This window comes from Molothrus ater, chromosome 1, assembly GCF_012460135.2.
Source record: "Molothrus ater isolate BHLD 08-10-18 breed brown headed cowbird chromosome 1, BPBGC_Mater_1.1, whole genome shotgun sequence".
Lineage (NCBI taxonomy): Eukaryota > Metazoa > Chordata > Aves > Passeriformes > Icteridae > Molothrus > Molothrus ater.
Genome location: NC_050478.2, coordinates 115187289 through 115205098, shown reverse-complemented (window position 1 = coordinate 115205098; position 17810 = coordinate 115187289). Strand labels below are relative to the sequence as shown.

The window sequence follows — 17810 nt, the reverse complement described above, 5'->3', positions numbered from 1 at the left end:
ACATCTTCTTTTGGAGACTTAGAGGCTGCAAAGATGTGTTTAGCAATACTGGACAAGCATTCAGTCAGCTATAGATGGTCTCTAGCCTTTATATTGCCAGTCCCAACAGCATAATCTCCAAGCTCTGAAATTTAACAGGTGATCTACAGGTATTAATTCTGAATTTCTCTCATGTCATTATTTTCCCCACACTGAAACTGCTCAGAGACATGCAAGGGAAATGCTTCAGGGGAGAAGAGCACAAGTGTGACACGTCATCTTAAGGGACTCTTATAGTCCTGTGCCCCTGCAGGCAAGAAACACCATCTAGCTTCCCTGCAGATGACCTCCACCCAGCTGACAAAGCAGTCCTTGTCAAAAGTCCACTCCAAAACACTGTCTTATGCTTAGAAAAAATAAAAATAAAAATCCTTAAATTCCACCATCAGAGGGGAAGAATAACCACATTGCCTTACTGAAATGAATGCATTTCACCACTGCTTTTTACAGGCAAAACAACCATACAGAATTTGGTAGTTTACAAGCTGTGACCTAAATCCCTGTTTATATTCTTTTTCTCAAAATGCCACCTGAGGTAAGACCAGCTCTAATCACACAGAAAATGTACTTGGGTACATGAGATTTCTGTGGTTTGGTTTTATTTGACAGTATGTGGTCCAGCACCCTTACTGGCACAAGCAGATGGCACAGCAGCTTCCTTTAAGCTAACAATTCTGAGTGGTTTCAAATTACTTTAATTTTCTAATCAGCTATTCACTCTAGAAACAGGACTGCAGTCAAGTAACAGACCATGAGATGAAACACAGGGCTCCTTTAGCAAAAACCTCAAAAATACATGCAGAAACAGCTTAAGCACAAGTTCAAGAAAAACATTTTTGGTCTCATACTGTTAACAAACCAAACAGGCAGCAATATTAGTCAGATATCAATTACTTTTTCTTCACTCACAGTCCTGCTTTTTTGGGGGGGTCTAGACATCAAATCTGACTGAGTTTGGGTCTTGACAATAGTAGACTGAAGATAAGAGTTTGTTTGTGTTGCGTGGGTGGATGAAGTCTCATCTTGGGAGACTGCCTTTGAAACAGTTGTGCAACAGAAACAAGTAACAATGGGGGGATTTCAGACAGATTGGTATCTGCATGTAAATACTTAGAATTAGAAAAAATAACAAGAGGAAGATGAAGGCATAAGCATATTCAGAGTGACATAGCATTACAGCTACACAACTATTATGAGCCTGCTGTAGTAGTGTTATTATGGTATTTGGTAAAAGATAAAAAAACTTAAAGCATGGCAAGAAAAAAAAATGTTTTTCAACCTTGCCTTGTTTAGTACAACAAAGCACAACAACAGATAATCAGCCAGAGACAAACTCTTACTACAAATTATTCTGACATACAAATTACTGTATTTAAGCAGCAATTCTGAATGATGGTCATTTCAGTCTAAAAACCAAAGCAACTGTGTAGCAAAAGGATCCCTGTAAGTTCTTACTTGCCAAGTCAAAGGGAAAAAAGTGAACACAGTCATTAGCTGCAGCAAGTAAATCTGTTCCAGCCATGTTGCTTGGCCAATAGCCTGAGCAAGTTCAAGTACAAACACTTTTATTTCCAAGTTGAGTGACAAAATTTAACAGCTATTAACTGGTCAGGATAGAAGACATCTCCAAAATCCCCAGAAGACTGCCAGATGTACTGCTTAAAATCAAACACTTGTGACAGAATACTATAGGGAAAAAAAGGTTGTGACTTTTTGTGCAGGTAAATATTCAGCTTCAAAAATTCCTTCCCTTCTGCCTGCTGAAATTAGAGTTCCTTCTGTTTTGCTTCTCCACTAAATTGCTGGTTTAAAATCTGCAAAAAATATGGTCCCAAGTTTATATCTGGTGTTAGTAATGTTACCAGTCTTATAAGGGAAATAAATATCACTGAATTGAATATATTCATGTTTAAAAATGAAAGTATGGTATTGAATGTGTGTATGCATCTGCACAAATATATTTATATTAAACAGCTGAACAGTTATGTGTCAGCTTTTCTAAAGTGCTCAGAACTGCACTTTAAAAATACTTTTATGAACCTGTTTTGTATTTATAGACTACATCCTGACTTTCAGCCTTTATCCAACAAACTGGAGCCTTTTATGACACATGTAGTTTCCTGCTTTGCTGTCCAGTATCAACAAGTCTTTAGGCTTTTTTTTCTGAAAAGACTTTTCGTCCTCAATTGCTATGTTCTTCCTCTCTTGCAAAGTATAAAATCAAAGTTTTAATACTTACAAAAATATACATCTTGTGGAAGAGAAGCCAAATGTAATTTAGAAGGATTCGTGAATGAATGAATGAATAAATGAATGAATGAATGAATGGCACTCTTATTCTAAAAATCCCAAAGGCATCAATCTAAACCTTCAAACCTGACTCAAGTCTACCATGAGGTTTCCATAATCCAAACTAAAGTCTTTAAAAATGTAGGATTTCCTTAGAAAGAAATAAGCTGATGTGGAAGCTCAGCAGCATATGATTAAGCATTTGATAACTTGGTGCTTTGATAAGGAGCTACCTTAACCTCTGTCACGGGGGAGAAGTCAGGGAACTGAAACTAGGCAGCTGGAGGAATCCAGCTACTCAAATAAGTAAGATATACTTTCTGTGTCAGAAAAAATATATATGAATATTCTCTCAGAGAGGTTTGTCTGCAGAAAGCAAAGTTATTTAACAAAGCAGAAGAGGTGGAAAAGACCTCAGTTTTGTACGCAATTAGAAACAAGGGAATATCTAGCAATGTGTATTGTTGAAAACTATTCTACCTTTTTAATGCAGACCCTACATTTCCACAGGCAGCAGGTACAGACTCACTACTCTAACATCTCTCTATAATTTTCAAGTAAAAATCTCACATCAAGCATAAATTAAAAGGTATAGTCAATTTAGAGAACACAATTTTCAGAAAAATTAGTGGAGTTTCGTTAGAAAGGGTCCATATCCTCTAACTTTGGCAGCTTCTACTCGTGCAGACAGACTTATTTTCATTTACTTCAACAATAAAACTAAGTTTCAATCTGTTCCCATATTCAGCATTAAGCCCCTGAAAAGATGGAGGAATCAAATTAAAGATACAGAGAAAAATCTCAGGTCAGGCACTTCCCACAATTAGTACATTCATACTTCACACACCACTACTTTAATTATTACTCTATATTACTTTTGTTGGCTAGTAAAAAGTATCTTCAGTACTGAAGGTTTTACTTCTGAGGTGGAAAAACATTCATGTTTTCTGACTTGGTACCCAGCTGTTAGAAGTATTCATCCCAATTCAGAACAAGACTAATAATTTCATTGCAAAGTAAAACACCTATAAGATACTAAGAGGAGCCTTACTCCCTGCAAAGTTTGATGAAAATACTGCTAATTTTCCCAAGCAGGAGTTACATCCACTGGACAACTGGAAGGTAGCAACATCTTTAAAAGTTTCAAGGTTTTGCTACCACCATTCTTGCAGCCGTGACTATCTCACTAGGAGACTGGTTCAGCACAGCTATCTAGCCACTGTCAGGGAAAGTCACAGTACATTTGCAGAAGTATAAAAGTGCACTAATCTCCTAAATGTTAATTATACTGAAACAAATCTTCAATTAGAAACAGATCCCCAAGTCCAACACACTAATAGTTTTGGTTTTGAGAAATATATCCACAAGAAGATACAAAAAGCAGGTCTTAGTCTTCTGCCCACGTTCTCAGCTACTCTCTTTTCTACTCTCCAACACCAAGGGTTTAATTTACAGTTTGTATCAGTTATTAAAATATAATAGGAACCAAAAAAAGGAACACAGAAAAACAGATTTTCTGGCCAGCCCATTACCTGGTTTTACAGGAGAGGATTTGTTTTTCCAAAGTTAAAAAATAAATGAAAATATGTATAGACATCATGACAGAGTAATTAGAGTGCTTAAGCATCAGTGGGCAGCCTACTAAAACAGGGCTCCAAAGATGAAGAAAAAGAGATGGTGTGTTTTTGAGGAGGGAATTGTTGTAGAGGAGAATGAAGGGCAGGGAAATTACAGTACTTAAACAAAGCAGCAGCACGGATGGACCTGATGGGTTTCCATGCTGTCACTTTCTTTGTGCATCTGAGGAACAATAGTCAGATGCCAAACAAACTGACAACAAAAAAGCAATCAGAATGAGGTCTGCTAAGACAGGTGGCTATCAAGAGGATAAACACAATTCTTATAGAAAACCATTCCTTCAAGAAACTCCACAGAAAAGCAGCAGATGATAAGTACAGGTGGGAACCTGAAAGTACAGTTCAAGGGGTACCAACTAAAAACTGCAACTGGGAATTTATGAACTTTGTTTATGGGAATTTATGAACTGTGTTTATATGCTAATGTACCAACCACTTCCTACCCACCCTCTTCAGTCTTTGTGAATATACTCCTCTTGCCAAGGGACTTGAAAGAAGAAAGCCTGTAAACTTGTGAATGTTCCTGGGTTTGGTGACAACAGCCAACTAAGAGTTCAAAGAAAGGCTGCAAAAAGAGGAAAATGAGGCACATGATGATAAAGGAGGAGAGGAAAGGAAAATGAGGCACACAATGAAAAGCAAGCATAATGATTCAAGAGTGGGGTGATGTGAGAAGCAGAAAAGGCCTTGACACTGTTCAAGCTCTGCTTAGGAATAAGAAAAACATCTCTGTATTATCAATACTGGTTTCAGCACAAATCCAAAACATGTCTCCAGACCAGCTACTATGAAGAAAATTTACTCTGTCCCAGCCAAAACCAGCACAAAGTGACACCAGAAGATAGGCTTAAGAAGGGGCCTGGTACCATGATTAATTTTAAGTAAATAAGACCAGGAAATTTATTCAAAACAATTGGGTTTTCTTAAGTTTTCACTGTGAAAGGGAATAGGAAAATGTCACAGTGCCTTATTACTGCAAACATTACAGAGAACCATAAAATAGGGAATAGAAACTGAAATTAAGACAAAATAAGAGACCTTTTGTAAGAGTTTTTGGTGAATTCTCTATCAGTGGAAAAAAAGCCAATGAAGCTCCTAAAAAGGATATCATTAAAGTAGTAAATTTTGAAATTTTCAAAAAATAATGTACTCTCTAAGACCTCACTGATGATCCAGGGAAGATGTCGGTATACTCTGTCTCAAAGTTATTTCCTAAATATAATAGTTTCTGAATGACAGCCTGGGTATAACCCCAAAATAAGCCAAATTCTGAACTGTGCTGCTTTTCAGTTTGCCATTTAGCTTTATTCATTTTTCATAGTCCCCATGAAATCATAACCACTTTGTCGTTCATAAGATGCAAGCTAAGTAATTGGTTTGACTTTGGAACAAACATTAGAAGCAACCATATGCTATCACCATCTTTGCCTGCTATTTGGAAAAGTCTGAAGACAAGACATTGATGCAAATATACATGACAGCAATTAATTATTTGCAGCTCAAAGGGGAAACACGTATGTTACACTGCCTGCCTGCATTCTAACAAAAAACAAACTTTCTGAAAATCAGTAGCACTTAATGGGCAGAATTGGAAATCTACTAAGCATAAGAAAAGCATGGAAATATAAGCAAAACTATGCATGAGACAGACTTTAGATCTAACATGGGTGACACCTCTCTCCGGCTTTTAATAGTGATGCCATTATCATTTTAAGAATGATAGTCTGGAATACACAGACACTTTCAAAAGTCTTTGCAAGATCAAAGTTACACAAATGTTCCTTAATGACTTCAGATTTGGACTCATTATTGTTTTTGTTGCAAATCCAGCCACAGGAGAAGAAGTAGGATTTTTATACAAACTATAAAACAAATTTGCTGTAGCCTCTAATCTTTCCATCATCTTGGCAGATCTGCATAAGATAAGCTGCGCAAGAGATATGAGAATCCTAACCCTTCCTGGTAGTGAACCCCCATATGAGATGTGTTACTTCTCCCTTGGGACAGTGACCAACATTCAAAGCAATAAAAGTGACACCCAATTCCATCAAATAATCAGATCAAGGCAGCTTTGAGGTTTTCAACTCACAGTTAGATGCTGAAGCAAAACCTGCCCAAGCAATTTTGCCAGGGAATGGTGCCAGGGAACTGCAAGAGTGGTTCTCCAAAGTACCTGAATGACTAGAGGCAGTACAACACTCATCAGGCCTACGGGAAATCAGGAAGTAAGAAAGTGCCAAATGGCTCCAGAACACCAAGCCATGTACATATTTTGGAAGAGTTTTAGGTCACCTTTGTTTGCTCACTGGCCAACACAACAAGAGCTGAATTTATTATATAAGCTTCAGAACTAGAACAAGCACAATTATTAATAATGAGATAGCTGCAAATGCAGAGGAAACCCCACCAGCCCACCCTCTAACCACCCAAAAGAAATTCCCACCAAAAAAACCTCAGACAAAACACTTCAAAGTGTTAGGCCAAAAAAAGTTAGACACTTCATAAAAAGTAAGAGACAACTAGCAGGAGGAATCAGCTGAGGTAAACAGTCATTGATTTATCAATTTGTTACACATGACAGAAACACAGATGGACATTACAGCCTGTAAAGATGAATTTTCCTCTGGCATGAAAGACTCTCCTGCCCACATTTCTACGTTCAAGTTTCCAAGCAAAGACTTTTCATCAGCAAGTTATTAAAACCCCAAAGCAGCAAGAATTCACTTTAATCTCTTTTCTGTCTCTGCTTGAGGACATCCACTTGCTTACCCTGCTTCCTACTCAGACTGTCAGTTCTCTCTTCACAACTCAGTACAACCAGGAAGAATAACTCGGTTCCTGATTATTCAACTGTAATTGTTTCTCTTTGGATGTTTTACAGCTGGAGGAGGAAAAGATACAAACAGGTGACCTCAGTTTTGACTTTTAATCAATCAACAAATGAAATGTTAGTAATAAGAGACATGAAACAGACACATTACCCATGATAGGAAATACTAAATCTACAGCTGGGCTTCAAAACAAAACCCTACAGTCCACTTTGCTGGGAATGAGAAGATATACAAAGCTTTGACTTGGGGTCAGGCCACAGGGTCAAAAATACAAAGAGGATATAAATCAGACATTATTTCTAAAACTTACTTGCCAAAGGACAAGACAGTGAGTACGGAAGTATTTATGAAAACATATCAACACTGAAAAAAAGGCAAGTACAAGGGCATGCAGATGTCAGCCAGTCACAGATGTGCTGCCTGCTCTAGCAGTCAGACCTAATCCCTGTCCCCAGCCAAGCTGGGGGACTTGGCTCTCACATCCAGGTTTTAAAGCAGCACAGTATACAACCAGGGAGTACCCCAGGACCCACACTACTGACCAAGCTGGGGATTCAGCAAGGCTCAAGTCAAGACACCTCAGAGAACACACATTAAAAACTTTTCCTAGAAATTACATTCAACCATTACTGTTGTTTATTAAATGTACCCAATACTGGACTATAACAAAGTACAAGGAGTTTGTTGCTTCCCTTTGTGACCTGTTCCACTACACTATCATCATTGATAGGAACAGTAAAACAGTATCACACTTGCAGGCAAAAAGCGCTGGCTATAAGATATTGATGATTTAACTTTAACGAGGCTGTGGAAAGAGTCCTTGCAACATTCCTGGCATACCATGGAAAAGGGATGTCCTACCAAAAGCCTTCCCCCCTGGACAGCAAGGAGTGAAGCCCATCTCCAGGCCATGGGCTCAGCATGTAGGATTATTCAGCAGATGGATACTAAAGCAGGAATTAAGTGTAATGTGCCAGCTCTGCAAAAGCCTACTTTCATCAGAGGTATTTAACCATAACATTTCTGTCTTGCACACCATAATTTTGAGCATCAGAGAAGCAAACAGCAATGTAGTTACTGATGCAACTCCAGCTTAGAGACAGGCCCTTTGAGGCAATTCTGTACAGAAGGAAAAAAAATACATAACATGCCATAATTGATTACTTTTCTTTGTTTAAAGCTAGTTATAAAAAAATTGGTTCTTGTTTATGCAAATCATTACTAATCAGAATTTCAGTGCAATGGCAAAGCCTTTCCCTACCCCAAAGAAAGCAAATCCAGGACCTGTTCATCTCCAAGTAGCAGGAAGCTGGCAAACAAGCAAGGGGCAAGCAGCCAAACCAACCACTACTGCTAAGAGCAGCATAAATCAACAGTTTGAATCAGAAGGCTTTATGCTTCTTTTCTGAGGACTCAGCCACTTATTGCTTCTTTTAGAAACATTTATCAACCTTGTATCAGGTCACTGTGGAAAAGAATGAAAGGGGCAACAGTTGCAGAGTACCTCCATGGGTTTGAGCTTGATTAGAGCCACTCGACTGTCGAATGCCAAAACAGGAGTAAAACTTAAGAGACTACACTCTCATACTGCTCTGAATTAAACAAAACTCAGCTTAGCATTAGATAACAGAGAACTTTGACACTTTTCTTATACTTTAAAAAGATCAAGTAGTCACATCATGTCACCAGATGCAGGACAAAAAGCCATGGACAGCCACAGGCATAGTCTTCCTCTGACTACTCTGACCCTCATTTAACAGCATTGAGTCCAGGGAAGAAGGAAAGAGCAGAGAGTATTTAAAAAAAAAAAGCCCCAGCTTCACAAAATGGAAACAGAATTCACAAAGTAGATAGCTACTCCAAAGCACCAGTCATAAAAGGAAAGGTGCATGGGAGCTTGCAGCTGGTGAGTCCATGTCATCAGTCCATACAGCAAGGATGCTGCTCTACCCTGAAGCCAAAGGGCAACTGAGAGATTGTCCCATCCTGTCACTCATCCTGAAACTACCCAGCAATTCTTTTTAAATAATGAGATGGACTGCTAACACTTACACTTGGTTAACCTTTGGAATCTCAAAAGAGCGCACAGCTAAGAAAACTATGCTGGTCATTAGAGTAATAAAAAAATCTCAAAAAAAAAAAAAAAGCAACATCTTTCTACATCAAAACAGGTATTCTTCACTGGAGGCACCCACATATCCCTAAAGATGCACATTTTGATGATTCCAACAGGCTAATAAAGTGTTGATGTGGCATTCTTCCTTGTGAAAGTTGACAATATGATGTTCCTGCAGAAAATTTTGTGCAAGTTATTTAGGAAGACAGGCATCCAAACAAGTACTAAATCCCAAACAACCAATTTGAACATTCTGAAGGTCAGTATGAGGCATCTAAGGAGATGCTTGTGCAGCACACAAAATTAATCAGTCATCTAAAGCACTATAGACAGAAGAAACAAACTTTAAAAATAAGTCCAACATCTAAAGAGGTATCTATCTTAATTTTTATTGCAGTACTATAATTTCTACTCCTACATTCACATAGTGTAAAAACATTGCATTTAAATGACCAGTTATTACCAGAGGATCAGAGGAGTTTGCAGTGGAAGAGACCTTCAAAGGCCATCCAGTGCCACCTCTCTGCAATGAGCAAAGACATTTTCAACTAGATCAGATTGCTCAGACATTCAACCTGACTCTGAATGCTTCCAGAGATGTGGCACCTACCACTGCTCTATGATCATAAAAAAAGAGATAAATTTTCAGAAGCACACTTTCTCAGACCCTGCTGAGAAAATGTTTCATATGATGCAATTAAAGAAGAATGTTTCAATCTGCTTGAATTATTTCCAGAGAATTATTTTATTGTATTTTCTGTATTTATTTAATACCAGAGAATTGTTTTATTGTATTTTCAAGAAAAAGCAGTACTAAAAGTCACCATTTGATCACTAACTAAAAAAAGTTAAAGTAAAATATGTGGGATGTGGACAGAATTTGACAGGTATTCCTAAAATACATTTGACATTATTCTTTCATGTGTTTTATGTTTTTAATGATCGTGATAATCTTTGCTCATTTTGCATGCAAATAACCTAACTGTGCAAGTTAGCTTTTTAATCCAGCAAAATTCAAGTGAATTTCAACACTTTAAGAGTTGTTGGGAACAAACTTTCTTTGTATTGACAATACTTGAGCATTTACAGTGCATAGCAATTTAATCAGGATGTTATAATTTGGTTCTGTGTGGGTGTCAACTGACTTGCTTCAAAGTCTGCCTCACATCTACAGAAGTTATTCACAAAGAAGATGCAATTATATTAATCACATGGGCTGACTACAATGTCTGAGGATTCAGTACATCTCCCTTCAGGAAGTTAGGACCTGCAACTCCACACACTGAAAGACTTCCCTTGAAAATAGTAAATATATTTCTTGACTTGGTGCACAAACCCATTTTTGTGGGTCCTGTAGCAGCACATAAACAGTTTCCTCCTATATCCACAAGGTCTTGGGCAGAAACAGGAGAAAGGGAAAGTCAACACAGGAATCCTTAACATGAACATTTCAACTAAAAACTACCTTTTCTCCCTCAAGTCTGCCCTCTTTCATACAGTGCCAGACATCAAAACACAAACTAAAGTTCTAAATCCTAATATTTGAAGGAACTAAACAAGAAACAACTTCAAAATGCCAACACAAAGGGCATCTAAACTTACCTAGCTTTTTTTTGTCCATAGCTTGCAAACAGAATGTTTATAAGAAGACTCTTATCTTGATTTACATAACTTGCAAATTAATGGAAAATTCATTACATTCTCCTGTGTATGTTATTCCATGATTAATTATCCTAATTTAACTACCTTTGCTTTCAGGTCTACGGTGACACAAAAGATTAAGACAAAATTAAAGGCTTCTGACAATTATTTTCCCCAAGTTTGTTTAAACCTCTAATACAACTGTTTAAACCTGTAAGAGCCAAGAATTTGTCTATTCCTCCAGTTTAACAGCACCCTTCCCAGTGTTTCCAGTTTAGATATGTAATAGCAGGCTAAGTCACTGGTGCTGTGCAGCTACACACACAGGGCAGCAGCTGCTGAGGAAGAGGAAACCTAGACAAGGCCAAGTGAGAGATTTCATGTTTTAGCATCTCCCAATGAACCATAACAAGAACTGGCAAGCTTCATTGTTTATTTTGCTGATGTTTTCAGGAAAGCAAAAACATGTGGCCCATTTTGTCATATCAATACCACAAGACCTCTTTTGGGTAGAGTGTGGTCACACATGGCTCAGGAGGCTGGGGACACGGCCTGGAGCTGGACAGCAGGCAAGGGGAAATGCCAAGGACTCCAGCCCCAAGCTTGGCCCCACACTGATAAACCCACAAAGAACAGGCTTCCGTGAGGCTCTGTGGTGGTGTTCAACACGACACAGGGGAAGGAAGATATTGGGGTGCTGGAGCACATCCAGAGGAGGGCAACAATGCTGGTGAAGGGTCTGGAGCACAAGTCTTATGAGGAGCTGCTGAGGGAGCTGGGGCTGTTTAGTCTGGAGAAAATAATGCCCGGGGGGGACTTTACTGCTGCCTACAACTACTGAGAAGAGGTTGTAGCCAGGTCAGGGTCAGTCTCCTCTACCAAGCAGCAGGACAAGAGGAAATGGCCTCAAGCTGCGTGAAGGAAGGTTTAGATTGGATAATTGAAAAAAATTCTTCACCCAAAGAGCTGTCAAGCATTGGAACAGTCTGCCCAATAAAGTGATGGAGTGACCATACCCCTGTGTAGATGTGGTGCTCAGGGACATACTTTAGTGGTGGACTCGGTTGACAGTGCTAAGTTAATGGTTGGACTCAATGACCTTGGGGGTTCTTTTCAAAATTAAATGACTCTGTGATTCTCAGATGAACATCTTTACAGCCTGATGGAAAGGAAAATGCTCCCATCCATGTTGGAGAGCAACAGTGCTTCCCCAGTGAGGAAGCTTTCTAGCCATGGAGGATAATTTTTGAGGAATAAAGCTTTAAGTTATTAATAAGAATGAAATCTCTTGACCTAGATTTTCTCCAGCTTAAAAAAAAAAGCATATACACACACAACACAGCCTTCCTCTACAAACACAAACACATTACACCCATCATACAGCAGAGCACTTCAGATATTTCACAGTGATAACAAAAAAAGGCTTTTTGTGCTCCTCCCTCACCCAGCTTTGTCTTAAGAACGTGAATACAGATGATGTTTGATTAAAACAGAAACCTGAACCCCAAGTTGCATGTATTTACTTTTCAAAAGCATTTTACAAGTTGATTTTCTTCTTGCCTGCTGTGATAATTGATGAAAACTACACAGGGATTAAAATGAGCACAGGTGCGTGTCTACATGGTTCAAAGAGATTTGATCTTGAATGAAAATAATAATAGAAAAAAGCTTGAGTATTTTTAGGAGCAGATTTGACATAGCCTAACCAAATAAGCCTAGATTAAAAGTAGGATTTTACAGCCCAGATTTCATGTTACTGAAATTTAAAATGTGTATTTCATAGCGTATCAGAAACTTTTGAGAGCAGTAACTGATTTACTTGCATTTACAGCCCTCCATATCACACAGAGCAGATCCAGAGAAAAAAATAAAGGCACTACAAATGGTAAAGAGAACTAAAATACAATACAAGAGCATGTGTTTCAAAAGACATTTGGCACTAAATCAACCTTATTTTTAAATTTGTGAGAGGTAAAATGAAAGTCTACAAGCTGAGAATATCTTTCTGCCAATAGACAAATCAGCACAAAACCCATGCTTATTTTCTTTGCCAAATTTATCCCGCTACAGCTGAATCACAACTTCCTTGCACCCATGAGGTCAGGAACCATTTGAAAAGAAATGCACAATACAGCTAATCTTTGTGTCAGCTCATCATACCTAACGCAAAAAACATTATTTTCCCCATTTTTCTGTCCCAGCTTCCTCCAGAAAAGCTAACTACCATGTTGCTAATCCCAAATTTGTTGCACTACTTTGTTAAACAGATTTAAAAGACAAATGCACACAAATCACACAGGATAAAGAATTTATTCTGTGGTCAAGGCTTACTGCTGAGCTTCTATTAAGAATTGAAAAAAAAAAACCTAAACCAACAGCACTCAATTGTATAGAAAACGAATTTATTTGTCTCAAAGGAAGACTCTACACTTATACAGACATTTTAACACAACAGCTGCTTTCTTGCCTAAACTACCTAAAAGACTGTTCCTACAATAACATGTACTCAATCTTCTTTCTGAAGCAGAATCCAATATATTTTTAGGCCTCTGAAAAAATAACAGCAGGAGATTACAAATATATGGATCAGAGATGGAAGAATTCCCTATCCTCCCTTCCCTCCCCCTGCAGGGGGGGCAAGCTCCTGACTGCATCATATGGGACACAAGAGCTAATCAGCACTTCCTCCCAACAGGCTTAATTTTCACTTAAGCACCTTTTTGAGAATGAGGAAACACTGGCAATCATTTCACAGAAACACATCAGTGAAATTGTCAACATCTGAAATTTTCCCCAGTGGCCCCCTGCAACTTTATTTACCTCCATACATTTTCCTGTACACCTTAGCCACGGATTTATACTTTTGTAGCCCCCAAATATAAACTAACGCCCTGTCAAACATCTTATTGACTTAGTGGTTTTTAAACCCTTGAAATTTTGACTTTATATTTTCACGCAACCCTCAGAGGACCCACCAGGGTCCAGTTTTGCAATAGACTGGTAAAGAAACAGATTAAGATATGAAAACCTGAAAAAGAAAAAAAAATTACCCACCACAAACACATGCTTCTAGTATGTTTTCTTTAATCAAAAACCCATCCTATGCCATTACTACACAATTCAAAAATATTTCTTTTAAATCTGTTAGAACACCAAGAAACTTATTTTCCTGTTGCTTACACCATCTTGCATGCTTGCTATTGATTTAAGTTATAAAGACAGCTGATTTAAATAGCTCCCTAAATGCAAAACTTTCAAGGATAAACAAAAGACTGCCTAACGAGAAAACAACTTGTCAATTAAACATATTGCTGAACAAATTTCGTTGCAAGATCTTGTCCTGGCCAATATTAAATCTTAGATGCAGTTCAATTTCTGCACACCACATTTAAAACTGCAAAGATCATAAAAGTACAAAAAGCAAGGCCACTAAAAAAGTGAACAATTATTTTTCACATTTCACAAAATTCTGCAGGTCAGGTCAAGCCCTGAAGAAGACAAACACTGGTTTGCCTTTTTTTTTTTTTAAACTATAGCATATAATTCTGTACATAAGAAACCATATATATTTACTATAGAGTTTGAAAGTAACAAAGAGGGGACTAAGGCATGCATTGAAAAACACTTAAGACTTCAAATCCAAAATAATTTAGGCACTTTAAAGTAACCTAAATATAAAATTGCTGTCATTTAGTTTTAATTAACACATAACCAATTTGTTTTCTGCATGAATTTGCATAGCACATGGCTAATTACTACCTTGTGAAGAGTCTGAGTGGGGGGAAGGCATAAATCTTTACACAGTTCATCAACAATAAAAACCAAAATACCACAGTGAGAGTCTTTTTTTTTTTTTTTTTGGTGACAGCAAGTATAAATAAAAACATGCTTTTTAAGACACAGGCAACTAAACAGGAATAAGGCTGTAAAGTGAATCAGCGCAGGAAACCCAGGATTAAGGCTGAAACTTAATTCTAATCCTTGTGTTCACAGAAGGAGCAGTCACCAGGCAGCATGTGGTCCAGGCATGCACCTGCAATACACAGGCAGGATTTAAAAGTACTTACAAAGAGATCAAGTTTTCTCTGAGAAAAGTTTCTCTTTGAATTAGGAAGTGGTGTTTTTTGGTGCCTTCTCCAAAAACAAACAATAACCACACACGTCAGCTTGTCAGTGATTTTGCCAGAATGATAGCCTGGATGTGACACACACACAACCCATCATTCCTGGGGATTGACTTGACAGTAAGAAAAAGCTCAAGAAAAGACAAAAAAAACCCAAAACCAAAAACCCCCTTGCTGTGAACATATTAAACAGTTTAAATTGACAGCCATACCACACTACTACTCTGTGAACTTTGCATCACCTTTATGTAGATTCCTGTATTAACTGATGAAGTCTACCCACTTGGTAAAGGTCTCAACAAACTGAGGAGCAGAGGAAGAATCCTTCAAACACAATGGAATTCCCCTTACAATTAAATAAAATTATCATTTATCTGGTGCTGCAAAACAACTAGTAAAAGAACAAGGCTAATCTTTAAATATCATCTGCTTTTGCCTACACAACCTTTTCTGATACTTCTGTACTGCTACATTAGGTGCTGCAGGAGAAACCTTCCAGCTGGGCTTGGCACCTCAGGAATTCCGGCTGTCTCTATCTGGGAGCCCTTCTGGTGCACCTGGGAGCTAAATGAACATTCTCCAGCCCACAGATCCATTTTGTATCACAGAAAGGTTGGGTCACTACTAAAAAGTGCATGGGGGAGGGGTTTCTAAATCCTGTGATTCTAAATTTGGCATAGAGTACAATAAAAAGAGAACCAGAGACAAATATACTTTCCAGTGTGGCAGTTTTGGGAAGCATCTGTTTGCCTCTGAGATTGAAGCTACTCCTTTCAGTCCTAAGTCATTTTGTTACAAAAGTTTAAATACTAACAAAGCAAGAGATATTTTGCTTACATTTGGTGCTGTTTCTCTTGAAGTGGAGTAAAACTGAATTTGGTGAACAATACCCATAAACTGGTATCAACTCCTACTCTATTATTAGCCAAATATTGACAATAATAAAACCACAATTCAACACTGTGAAGTGGAAATGCCTGGAGGCTACTTTCTGACCCTTTCCCTCAAGCATACATTACAAGCTGATTGCAATCAGGAGTGGTTTCATACCACTTCATACTCTGCCACCAGGCTCTTCTATTGCCTGAAGAGTCAGCTGCAGTCCAGCAACAAACAGGTATCACACAGCAAGGGACAACTCACTTATTCCTGTACACCATATGGATGCTTGTTCATTTGAAATCAAGCTACAGGATCACATCACTAAGCAAACAAAGAATTCTATGGCATTCATTATTATTCTAAAGCTCTCAGACATCAGCTGCCATATCTGACTATGAAGAAACTGTCAGAGGCAAGTTAACAAGCTCCTAAAAATGGAAGTCACTGAGCTGATACCAAAAGATACTTGGAGAAATAAAATAACATTTCAGTTTCAAACTGTAAACAGTTATGGTGACATAATTAAGATATGCAAATAAGGATAAACAAAAAGGAAGGGAAAAATATCTTGAAAAGCTCTGACTATATCTGCAACCATTCTCCTACTTACAAAGCCACAGCCTTGACTGACAATCAAGTACTAATACTAATAGTTATTTAAAAGTTCATGGTAATCATGTAACTTATCCTTTTAGACAGTTTACTGTATTAAATACTAAACACCTTTATCCTGCATAAAATCAAGCCAAGATACTACAGTGCCCCTACACTGCAATTCTCAGTTTTTCCTTTGAAAAGCAAACTCATTATGTTCTATAAAGAGAATAAAGTCTCTAAAACAAGACTAAATTCTTTCTTTCTTTCTCAAAGGCAGGCTCTGAAGAGATTGCATAAAAAGAGATTTTATTCTTGGCTCAAATATGAACATTTGGGAATCACTACTTTTGAGAAAGGACTCACCCACTTAAAGGCAGAAGAATTTATTTTGAAAAGTGGTGTGAAATTTCAGGGGGGAAAAAAAAAAACAACACATGTATTTTGCACTTCCCAGCTTCTGGTACTTTTCCAGTTAAGACAAAAATCTCAAAACAACCTCTTCCCCATATAACTGTTTTCTCATAGATGCTGCCAAGCTATCTTATACCACCAGCAAGAATATCTATAAGAAAGTAACTATTTCCAGACAATCCAACTAAGAGGACTGATAGGAAGATAAAAAAGCATTTCAGATATTTTAGGAGAGAACCTGGGAGAAGGACCTGGGAATACGTTTCACTGGACGCCCAGCTCAACTGACTGCCTTGTCACCAGCCTGTTCAGCACCCTTCAGAAGATGTGGGAGAGCAATGCTGCAGCTCAGAATCCATGGACAACCTCTCCAAGCACAGGGCAGGGCAAGAGTTTGAGCCCAGCCCACCTGCTAAGGACTACATTCCTACCATAGCTAACAGTCCTCAGAGGAGCTTCTCCTTTGGATGCAGACCATGGACTGGAACTGCTTCCCCAGATTCAGTCCAAACCAGCTGTATAAATGGAAAGCTCATCTAGAAAATTAGATCATTTAAGACTTTAAAAAAAACCAATATTATTTGTGTGTGGACACATGTAGACACCATCCTGTTACAGAAAGAATACCAAGGGATTGAGAGGAGGATTCAGTCTTCTGTCTCCAAGATGACTCAAGATCACCTGCAGACATCCACATAACATTTCTCGACTGTTGAGGAATGCTGCAGATCCCAGAGTTAATGGAGCACGTCAGAAACCAGATCAACTCCTTTTCCCCATCTCACGCATGCATGCTTTCCTGAAACGTTTTTTTGTGTATTCTGATCCTGTTTAATGTGAAGGATTTATTATTTCTCTCTATCTAAGATGCAAAATCTCAACTATGACTTGTGAGTGCTCTGCATGGCTGAATTCCTGGCACAGCATCCAAGGAATCATCTGTCATTCTCCTGTTAAGTGCCTGTCACAGAACTAGAGACACCAAAGGATCCAGCAGGGATGGCCAGGTAGATCCTGTGTTCCAATCCGAGGCCAGCCATGCCCTAATCCAGGAGAGAGGCAGGGCAGGCCATGTCCCATGGGCTCCTGCAGGAAGCCTGAACTTGGGGCACAGCAGGGAGGCTCTGTGCTTTCCAGGAGCTGCCTCTTCCCAAGATCATTGGGAAGCACAGCTGCAAGGTGCACCCTGCCGCCAGGACAAGCCCAGCACGTGCAGCCTGCCTTCAAGATGGAAAGGAGGACT

At 38.5% G+C, this 17810-nt stretch overlaps 1 protein-coding gene across 2 annotated transcripts in view; it reads right to left on the bottom strand.

Moving 5' to 3' along the window:
- FAM110B (family with sequence similarity 110 member B) overlaps positions 1 to 17810 on the bottom strand; it is a 113965-nt gene that overhangs the window by 83962 nt on the left and 12193 nt on the right. The window lies entirely within an intron of this gene.